This window comes from Oxyura jamaicensis, chromosome Z, assembly GCF_011077185.1.
Source record: "Oxyura jamaicensis isolate SHBP4307 breed ruddy duck chromosome Z, BPBGC_Ojam_1.0, whole genome shotgun sequence".
In the NCBI taxonomy this organism is placed as follows: Eukaryota; Metazoa; Chordata; class Aves; order Anseriformes; family Anatidae; genus Oxyura; species Oxyura jamaicensis.
Window position 1 is genome coordinate 78,373,768 of NC_048926.1, and position 10,896 is coordinate 78,384,663.

Below are 10,896 nucleotides of genomic sequence, written 5' to 3' on the forward strand. Positions count from 1 at the left end.
AAGGAGCACTTTCCTGGGGTGGACCCATGTTGGCTATGACTGCATTGTCCTTCAGGTGTTTTTCAAGGACACCCAGGATACTTTTCTCCATGTGTGTACTATATTTTACTGCCAGTGGTCTGAGGGATAGAAACCTAAACAAAGAAACAAAGTAAATTTACGTGGGTGGAGCTAAGGACAGTTTAATAGGACAGAAAACTAAGGGGGAAATAAAGAATATAGAAAGCAAGTGAGGCACAGTGCACAGTGCAATTGCTTACTCCCCACTGAGCAATGGCCAGCCCATCCCCAAGCAGTAGTCCTACCACCAGCCCAGCCAACCAGCCCATAGGAATTGTTCATATAACTCCGTTATATGTTATGGAATATCTCTGGATATTCCAGAGATATCCAGGACCTGGCACCTGCTTTTTTTGAACTTCATCACGTTGGCCTCAGCCCACCAAGGCAGCCCTTCCCAGTCCCTCTGCAGGGCCTCCTTAGTCTCCGGCAGATCAACACTTCCCCCCAGCTTGGTGTCTTTTGCACACTTACTGAGGGTGCACTCATCCAAATCATCCATAACAATCTTAAAGAGGATGGGCCCCAACACCTTCAGAGCGGGCAGGTGGCATTCCTGTTGGCCCAACGCATGATGCAGCCCAAGCAGAACTGGTGGCGACAGGGGATGACGACGCTGGGCTCCTTTGGGTTCCCCTGGCACACAGGGCAGGTGACCTCAGCCTCTGTGGCCATGGTGCTCTCTTGCTGCGGCAGGCTGGGGACAGCTGTGGATGGGGAGCTGCTTCCCCTCGCTGGCACCGCTGCGACAGGTGCTGCCTGCTGCAAGAAGGAGAGAGGCCAGGGTCAGTGGCTGTGCCGGGGTGGGCCGCGTCTGTGCCCCGGCCCCCCAGCAGGAAACCCCCCGGCCCCAGCTGGGTGACCTCAGCATCAGGAGACATTACATTGTGCTGGATGGTAGCAGGGCCGGTCTTGATTATCTCCAGAGAACGAAACTATCCCTGAATATGAATAATGGCTAAGGAAAACAAGACAAACACTTGCAGAACTGGCAAGAACAAGAAGCTACAAAATCTTGGGCCCTTACATTTCAAATAAATAAATAAATAAATAAACAAATGAAGCTTTGTCAAAGAAAACTGTATATACAGGGCGTAGTTACAAGTGTAGGTTGTTGGTCTGTAGTACTCAGACATTGAGGAAACGGGAGGAATTAAACATCAGGTAATAGGGGATATATTAGGCAATTATATACTTTTAGTTTGCACCCCTGTTCACAGGACACCCAGTATTGCAATTGTGAATAAATGAATAAATTAGCTTCTCAGAAGACCCTGTTTGGGGAAATTATTGAGATATTTCTCATACCAATTAACATGGGAAAATCTGCAGTCCTAGGACCTATGTAGAGAGAATGTAACAAACTCTCTGTGTGACGGGAACAATGAGAACAAATGTCATTACAATGCGTTCTCTTTATTTTTAACTTTTAAAATAGCCTTTTTTCTGCTATGTGGATTTTCATCTCATGATCGATGGATTAATAATGCATGTTTCTGCCTTTACTGTTTGCCTGGCTGGGGCATTTGCAACCACGGAATCACAGAATGGTTGAGGCTGGCGGGGACCTCTGCAGCTCATCTGCTCCAGCAGGGCCACCCAGAGCAGGGTGCCCAGGCCCGTGTCCAGGTGATTTCAGAAGATCCCCCAGGAGGAGACCCCACAGCCTCTGGGCAGCCTGTGCCAGTGCTCAGCCACCCGCACAGCACAGCAGTGCTGCCTGGTGCTCAGGGGAACCTCCTTGCTCCAGTCAGTGCCCGCTGCCTCCTGTCCTGGCACTGTCTTCACTGCACCCTCCCTTGAGGTATATATGGACATTGATGAGATCCCCCTGAGCCTCCCCTTCTCCAGGCTGAGCAGTCCCAGCTATCTCAGCCTCCCTTCCTGTCCCTTGATCATCTCGGTGTCCCTCTGTTGGAGTCTTTCCAACAGTTTGGGTCTGCCTTGTACTGGGCAGCCCAGAGCTGGACCCATTGCTCCAGATGCAGCCTCACCAGTGCTGAGCAGAGGGGAAGGATCAGCTTCCTCAGCCTGCTAGAAATACTTTGCTCCTGTCAGCCCGCCTCTCTGGCCTGCTGAGCCCACCTGGATGGCAGCACAGCCCTCTGGTGGGTCAGCCACGGCCCCAGTTCCCTGTCATCTGCAAATTTATTGAGAGTGCACTCTACCTGCCATCCAGATCATTAATGAAGTTGTTAAACAGGACCAGACCCAGTATCAACTCCTGGGGTACTCTAGTTTTTACTGGCCTCCCACCAGGCCTTGCACCATTGACCACAACCCTCTGGGTCCAGCCGTTCAGCCAGTTTTCGATCCATCTCACTGCTCATCCAGCCATAAGTCAAAAGCTACTCCATCAGGATTTTATGTGGGACAAAAGCCTGAACAGAGAAAGACAATACCCACTGCCCTCTCAGCCATTGGGCGGGTCATGTCATCTTGGAAGCTCATCAGGTCGGTCTGGGATGACGTCCCCTTGGTGAATCCGTGCTGACTACTCGTGATGATGCCCATCTTACACTGACAACCTTGAGTTTTAATACCCGCTTCCCAACCTATCTATCATATTTTGAAATGATGAGGAAAGTATTTTACCTATACGTGAAAGGAATTATTTTCATATATTGGTCCCCACAGCTGTGCCACACACACGTATGCGCACACACACACACACACACGTGGGTATATAAACTCATGTCATCTGAAATACATGCTGCTCCAAACGAGGGGACAGCAGACAACATCAAGCTACAGGATCTAAGTCTGCCACTTAAATAAAGTACCCCTAATATTGTCTACACCGTGTCACCTCTCAATTGATAACTGATCCACTGGTCTATTAAACTAACTTGAAATGCACTTTATGATAGTGAGCACATGCTTCCTTTTTTATCCTACAGAAAACCCAAGCCATTAAGCAGCGAGAGCATTCTTGCTGAGCAGCGTGACAGAGGCAGTAGGGCCGGCGGTGTGCTGCGACTCTACTTAACCACCGTGTGCTGAAAGAATGTGAGCAGCAAATGCCTTCTGACAGTGGTATTCCCTTTTAAAAAGCAGGGAGTGTTTTCTTTATACTCCACATTAATTATTTGTCTTTTTATTTATTTATTTTAACACACGCTAAAGTGTTTGCAGCTGTTGCAACTGCAGTAATCAGGATGTAATTACAGCAGCCTTCCGGAGCAGCATCCAGGTGTAAAAGAATCATAACATGAGTGAGCAGACTGTGAATTGGCAAAATGTTCCAAAAGTGTAGTTAATAATAATAATAATAATAATAAAATAAAATGACGTTACTTGGTTCTTCGGTATATCTTGTGCAGGTTAGCAGGCACCGGACCACTGAAGGTCTTATGGGTCAGAAGGAGAATGTTTAAATCAACCTGCTGCTTCGCAGGGAAGCAGTGTAATGAACAAAGTAAGTCTGGCATGTTTAGAGGCTTGGGAGCAAGCAAACAACCCAGCAGCAGCATTCCTCAAAAGCTTTGGGAAATTGCCGTAGGCCTCTCCACTCGGTGTCTGTGGTCCTCGGGCACCCAGAAATGTACTCCAAGCACCTGCAAGTGTTACTATGTGCCTTCAACTGATACTCTTTGTACAAAACAAACAATAAAATAAAAGCCAACAACAAAAACCACCACATTTTACACTCCAATAATATCCTTTATTTTTATGAATCAGACCAAATAAGCAGTGTTTGTAATGATTAGGAGTCCTCCACCCCCTATTTATAATCTGAGCGCATGCCCCTGCATTCCTCACCAAAACGATGATTTGTAGAGCTCATTCCATGAAAGGGGCCCCAGGATTAATGGCTGTGAGTGGGTGGGGATCGGGCAATGGCTTTTTCTTGTTCTAGTCCCAAGCTGTCAAAGGGAAGGATAGGGTCAGGAGACAAGTCTTCCACCGTCCCGGACGCTCTGCCAGAAGAGGAGATCAAGGTCAGTGGTGAATTTTGTACTTCCCTGTCTGCCTGGGAAGGAAGCAGGACTGGCTTGGTGAGCGATGCACGGAACAACACGGGATGCACATGGAAAACCAAGCAGCTCCTTGTGCTTTTTTTTTTTTTTTTTTTGTCTGCCTCAGCTACCTTTTTGTGAGAACACCCGTGCAAACCACATGTGCGTTCTTCCCTTCAGCAAAACCTCTTGAAGGCCAGCAGCAGGAAGCGCTTTACGCCACCGGGGCTGAAGAAGTTAGCTGAAAGCACCATCACCATCTAATGAGTGGGAGTTAATAAAACGAAACAGCAAAACACCACATGAGTTACAAAGACCTTCCCTCACAGGTGGGAGTTGTCCAGTGTCCCACAGATGCTCATTATGTGTTGTTTATACCCAATGGTAAAGTCCTGCACTGCTTCAGAGCCATTAGCTGGAAATGGTGTTCTGTGATCACAGAATAAATGCTGTTGAAGAGTTTTTGTTGCCTCCACTTATTTGTCTCTGTGTTTTTCTCTCTCTCTCCTCTCTCGATCAGTCTATCAGGGTGTTATGTATAGGATCAATAGTTATGTATAGGAGCAATGTTGTACTCAGTTTAAAATAAAGGAAACCTTGAAAACATCTTTATATTTATGAAATTATAAATTATGAAATTATGAGATTACGAAGAACTGTGGATGTTAGTATAATGGGCCAAATTAATCCCCGATGTAAACCCATTTATTTCAGTGGAGTTACACTACAGGTGAATCTGGGTCAATAAACTGTCTAAAAATGAATGTAGTCAAGATATGAGGCTCAAATTAAAAAGTGGAGCAGAACAACACATCTGTGGAGTGCTTTCAACTCTTCCCTCGTGTGCCTTGTGGTTGCAAAGCATCCCCGAGGTACAAACATGGAGAACTCTGCCATCCTTCTGTAACACCAAGCGTCACAGAGGCAGAGTTAGCATTAGCTCTCTGCTATGCAAAGACAAGATCAGTGAGTTTTGTAGTCTGGCTCTGGGTAAATGATGCTAAAGCAGTCGGTGTTTTCAGTGTTAACTGGGAATACACAGCTCCAAATACTGGGACCCTGGATTTTGGGGATGTATTTGAAAAAGCTGAATGTTTTCAACCAAGCCCTTTTAGTTCTCTGAGATTAAAAAGAAATAAAAATTGAAAAAAGATTTCCAAAAAAAAATAGTCCTGCTGGCATACTTTCTGGTATTGAGGTGCCTCATCTGAAACAATCCTCTAATAGCCTGCAATATTATGGAGCATAGTAAAACACAATCATATCAGAAGCAAACATGTTTCTCAGTCTTAAACGTTTCAGCCTGTTTTCCTGATAAATTAAATTGTCTGTGATCGCCCAATATTTGCGTGTGAGCATGCACATGATAGTGTTTCATAGTCATTTCACCCCATACTTCACAGCTTCTTGGCCAGCTTCCATCCAAACCTATCTGAAAAATGTAAGTTTCTGCAAGGTCCCTGAAAATCTGGAGCCAGCGTAAAGAGAAGGACCCTATTTATTGCTACCAGCAATGGTACTGCTGAAATGTGAGCTCAACCCTTATTCAAATCTACATGGAAGGGCATGCTAAATGCAGGCAAAGCATTGGATGACCATCTTGTCTTATTCAGGCAGTAGCAAATCCAAGCACAAGACACTAATACGAAGGAGATCAGGCTGCATTCACTCTGCTGCAGGTATGGTATCAAGTAAATCTGAATCTATCATTCAGTAATGCCCTGGAAAATAAACTTTCCTGTATAAAAATCTCTTACAATTTATGCAATGGCTTGTATGCAATAGTATTTTAACAGTTCTTTGCAAATATTGAAGGCAAGTCTGCAACTGGCCTTGCGGTTACTCAGAAACAGAGAGATGGGCAGGTAGCTGAAACGTGTACACCTATCTGTGAAAATATGTGTATATATTTGCGTGTGTCTTTACTGCCTTTGCTTATATTTACAAAACAAAACAAAAAAAAAAAACAAACAAACAAACAAACAAAAAAAAACTAGACAGAATGCGCTCACTGCCTTCTTAGTTAAGTTTTTGAGAACGGGTGTCTAAATTTAAGGACTTTGTACTTAGACTAGAGTGAATCTTTGAAAACCGGACGACTTAGGTGACAAAAAAAAAAATGGATTTTATCAAATAAGTTCATGTTATAGCTCTTGCTCAAATACTGATTGTCAGACAAACGAAGCATATTAAGCAAGTGCTTTTGTTTCCTCCCCTTTCACCACCTCAGTTCCAGGTAAATAGAGGAGTGGATCTCTACACAAGGTGAGAGAAGTCCAGCATGCCTTTGGCATGAGAAAAATGTTTATTTTTCATGAGTCTAGATTTCCCAGCATGTAGATACACCTGTTCCCTCTCTTGGAGTAAATCTGTTGGGAAACAATAGGCTAATAGTAATTCTCTAACAAAACTGCACGTGGTGTCTTACCACTAAAGGATTCTGACAAGGTGTTTCTGCAGAAAGTTTTTGCTGACTATGATGAGAAAAAGAAAAACTGAGGCAATGCTTAAATGCCCCTTGGGTTTCAAAATGCTTCACTGTTATCTGCACCCATTTGAGGCTTTTTTCCCTTTGTGAGTGTTTTATATTTTTTTTATATAAATTTTTGAAAGCATTTTGGTTTGGTTGTCTATGGAAGAAAAAAAAAAAAAAAAAAAAAAAGGAAAAAGAATTTCCCTACAAAAATACTTGAACTCAGGCTAACTGCTTAACAAGGAGGCATTCATAATGGGATATTAGTTTAGAAGTGGTTTGCAAATAGCAACTTCAATTATACAGAAATGCTAATAAGCCCAGAAGACAAACAGAAAATACTTTAGTCATGAAAGTAAGCAGATGTAATTGTGAATACATATGCACCAGTAGAGACCAGTAGATTCCATTGGAGAAACACGTATATTGCATCTTTCATAACCTAAGAAAGTGCTGCAGATACTTAGACCAAGGCCTCTTGGATGTGGGAGGATTTTTGAACAGACCATAGCTTAGAAAAGCAAACAGTGTTGGCTTTCTTGATAAGTAATACCATATTTAGAAACCGTATTGCAGTGCACAGAAGGGAATTAGAACATCTTGCCTCTGGCATGGCTGGGAACATGTAGCTGAGGGCATTGTCTCACACCACCTTTAGTCCTATTATCTTCCTTTGCCCACCTCCTGAATGATTTTGATATTTGCTATATTTGTAAAACTTCTGTAAACTTCTGTAAGTTTCTGTAACTCTTACCGGTTGTGCATCATTTGGAGAAAAACATTGAAAATGTTGCTGTTTTTGTTGTTGTTTTTTAAGAACATAACTTTAGGAACATAGCTGCTTGCATTGCGCTGAAAAAGTTACAAAAACTTTAGACCTTGTTCCCCATGTTTCATTGTAATGTCTTGAAAAAGAGACCTAATAATGAATTATTGTAACATATCAGACAGTAGTTGTGGGAACGTGGTCATAATCTCTTGTGGGCAGCCAGATCTTTAAGCTTTCTCCTTCTCTCTTCTTCTGTCATAAACATTCATCATTTTTAGTTTAAAAAAAAAAATAAAAATAAAAATCTGTAAGAAAACTGATACAAAGAAAACAAACAGCAGCCTGAATGTTAGGCTCCATGTAAAGATGACATGCTGCCCTTTTGATATGCCTATTCAATATTTACTGTCAACTTCAACTAACATTTATATAATATTAATATTTTAAAACAATCTCATTATTACACCCAAATACTTACTTGAGTAAATATGCTACAACCTGTTCCCATGTTCCTTTCTGTGCTAGCTATTTGTCTGCAATGAAAAAAGCAAAAAAATCAGGAAATCATGGAAAATGAAATGTCTTTGATAGCTCTGATTTGCCACAGTGCTCCTTCATAGCGAGAATCATTTGTCTTTGCTTATTAGCAGTGTCCTTGATACTGCCATAATGGTCAGAGTTGGCATTTTAAAAAATGTTACGATCATTTTCCAGCTCTTGTATAAATTTTGACTAAGGCATTTTGATGTACAAACAGCAAAAGCTAAAGACTCTGTAGAACCTGTCCTAGAACAGCATGGTGGTCGTGTGAATGACTGTGACAGTGTAAACGCATGGCTGTGCACTCAAGACAAGGCTGATACTCAGAAGAAAGGTGAAACTATAGATGCTGAAGATTACAGCATGTACCTAAAACGATCCGATGTGCTGGCATCTCTTTATTCCCTCTTGTCTTGTATGGAACTGACTTTTTGTGGCTAGGCAATGGATGGACGGGTATACACGGGCTTTTAGGTAGTGGTTGGCACCGAGTGTTACCCCTGCTTCTGCACATCCATTCCCGTTGGCATTGCTGGGAGGTTCCTGGCCTGGGCTTTGTTATCACAGATCATCCTGTCTTTTCCCTACTGTCTCGCAACCTGTGGCTTGCCAAGATTTTCCGATGTCTACTTAGGTATATATCCTTCTCTGGGCTCGACCTGCAAGGAGAGATGAGTTTGGTACAGTTTCTGTCCACAGAGATTTAGCTTTAAGAGAAGCATGATTCCTTTAGGAGCAGCACAAATTCCTTTTCAAGGGGTCACTGATCAGGAGCAGCCTCTTGAAGTATTTCGCTGCACTTATAATGGAACCTCTGTCAACAATTTTTACCTCAGTGAAGAACAAATACATGGTCCTTCACATGGAAGGACCTTCCTCTCAGAAGTCCTTAGCTGATATTAAAAAAAAAAAAAAAAAAAAAAAAAAAGGGAGAGAGGAAAAAGAGAAAGAGAGAAGGAGAGGGAAAAAGAGGAAAACAGAGAAGGAGAGGCAAGGAAAGGGAAAAGAGAAACGGGAAACGGGAAGGGAAGGGAAGGGAAGGGAAGGGAAGGGAAGGGAAGGGAAGGGAAAAAGCTGTGGGGTGTGTAGGGAGGAAATGCTATCTGTTTCTGCTCGGTTCAGGAAGAAGGTGGGAGGCTAGCTCAAGCTGCAAGGAGCAAGTTCACCAAGAGTCTTGTAGGAATGGGCATAGGGTAGCTTCTAGTCTTTCCCCTATAGAGGAGACTAACTAATTTATAAACTGTTGAGCAGTCCTAGAAATCTGTTATCCCACCAGCTTCTGGATGATGGAGGGAAGAGCTGCCTGTGTGCCTTGCCAAATGGATTTAGGAGGCTGCCAGGGGCTGGTGACTCCCTTCCTGGAAAGACCTTTGCACATGGCGTTGTTCCTTCTGTCTGGGCACAGCAAAAGCTTTTGTGCCGTGTTCTTCACAGCTGGCAACTGTGGAGCTCCGGCAGCTCACCATGAATTACTATATGTATTTTTAAGTCTCTCAAGTTAGTGTATTGTTTTGGAAACAGGTGGACCTCCCCCCGCCCCCAGCTCTTCAAAGCTTTATCAGTTGCAAATGAATGAAAGGCTTTTAAAAGCAGGAGGGATACTGATACCAGTACAACACAAGAGGTGGAAGAATCTATGCAAATATACTTTTTTTAAAAAAAAAAAAAAAAATGCTGCTGTTTTCAGCAATTCTAATCAGTTTATACAAAGGTTACTGAAAAATCGAGTATTCTTGCAACGAGAGTCGCGGGGGGACCCTGCCCGGGAGCGGGGCTCCGGGGCCGGGGGTTCTCCAGCTGTGGACGGACAGACCGACGGACAGACGGACACCGTCCTGGGAAACGTCCCTGGCCAAGGGGACGGCATCCCCCTGGCAGGAACCTAAGCACCGCGTTAATGGCACTGTTGCGGCTGCGGAGTCGTGCTCGAGTCCAGGGGACACTATACGGAACACCCAAAAACTGGCGGATGTCTCCGTAGCCTTGTTCCTTTATTTTATAATTTTGTTTTGTTTTATTTATTTTATTTTATTACTTTATTTTAGTACTTTACTTTGTTATTACTTTATTTTATTTATTTTTTTTTTACTCTACTATTTCATTTCATTTTTGGTGCCCGCTCGCTTTGCCCAGCGAAGGGCTGGCTTTGAGCCGAAGGGACGTTGCAGCCGTCTCGTCGGCGGCTGTGATTTGGGAAGCGATCGTGTGCGGCGCCGCAGCCCGCCCTCAGCAATCAGGCTGCGGGCTGACGAGGCTGTGATTGTAGGAGTTGCCTCATTTGCATTGATGAGGATGAACCAGCTGCTGGGGCAAGCAGAACTGCACCTGACACAATCACCGGGCTCGGGATTAGCACGGGGAGTCAGGAGTCCACGGCGCGGCGTGGCAATCCCAGACCTACATTAGAGTCACTCATGCAAAATGACCCAGATCTGCGATGAGCGCAATTAGCAGTCCAAACATGCATGTTAATTTACGGGCTGGCATTTCCTTGCGTTTTACTTAGTAAATATAGCGGTTACGTGCAGCTTAGTGAGCAAGGCTGAGCTTTTCACTCCTCCATGGTACCCCCTTAAAACCGAAGTCCCTGATATTTAGGACAGGGAAGAAGTTTTGTACTCCATACACCAGTCCAGAGAGGGGTGCTGGGCGGGTTTTGTTGGTGTTACTCCTTTGTTCTTTATTTACACGGATGGAGAAGAAAGGCTTAGGATTTTTTTTCTTTTCATTATTTTTTCTTTTACTTGCTTCTTTTCTGATTTGTGATCGCTTCACATACAAGACAAAATGTTGCTGTGTTATACATCCTCCAACTCCCCAAAAATGTTCAAAGCACAGACACGCACCGCTCCTCTCCCGTGTAATGGGGGTGTTTCACCGAAGTTAAATTGGCTGAGTGAGAATCCTGCAAAGTAGTTTCCCTCTGCAACCCCCCGACCTAAAAGGTTTTTGAATTTGTAATGACAGTCAAAATCTGAGATCTATTTTCTCATGGCTTCTGTGTGTATAAGTGTTGAGATGAAAGAAAGAAAGAAGGAAAGAAAGAAGGAAAGAAAGAAAGAAAGAAAGAAAGAAAGAAAGAAAGAAAGAAAGAA

General features: G+C 43.6%; 1 long non-coding RNA gene across 1 annotated transcript in view; it reads left to right on the plus strand.

Annotated features, from left to right (window-relative positions):
- The first annotated feature begins 1,819 nt into the window (after positions 1 to 1,819).
- LOC118156036 overlaps positions 1,820 to 10,896 on the plus strand; it is a 28,307-nt gene continuing 19,230 nt past the window's right edge. Inside the window, exon 1 of the long non-coding RNA XR_004746126.1 lies at positions 1,820 to 1,991. This is a non-coding gene — a long non-coding RNA (uncharacterized LOC118156036). The remainder of the gene's footprint in view (positions 1,992 to 10,896) is intronic.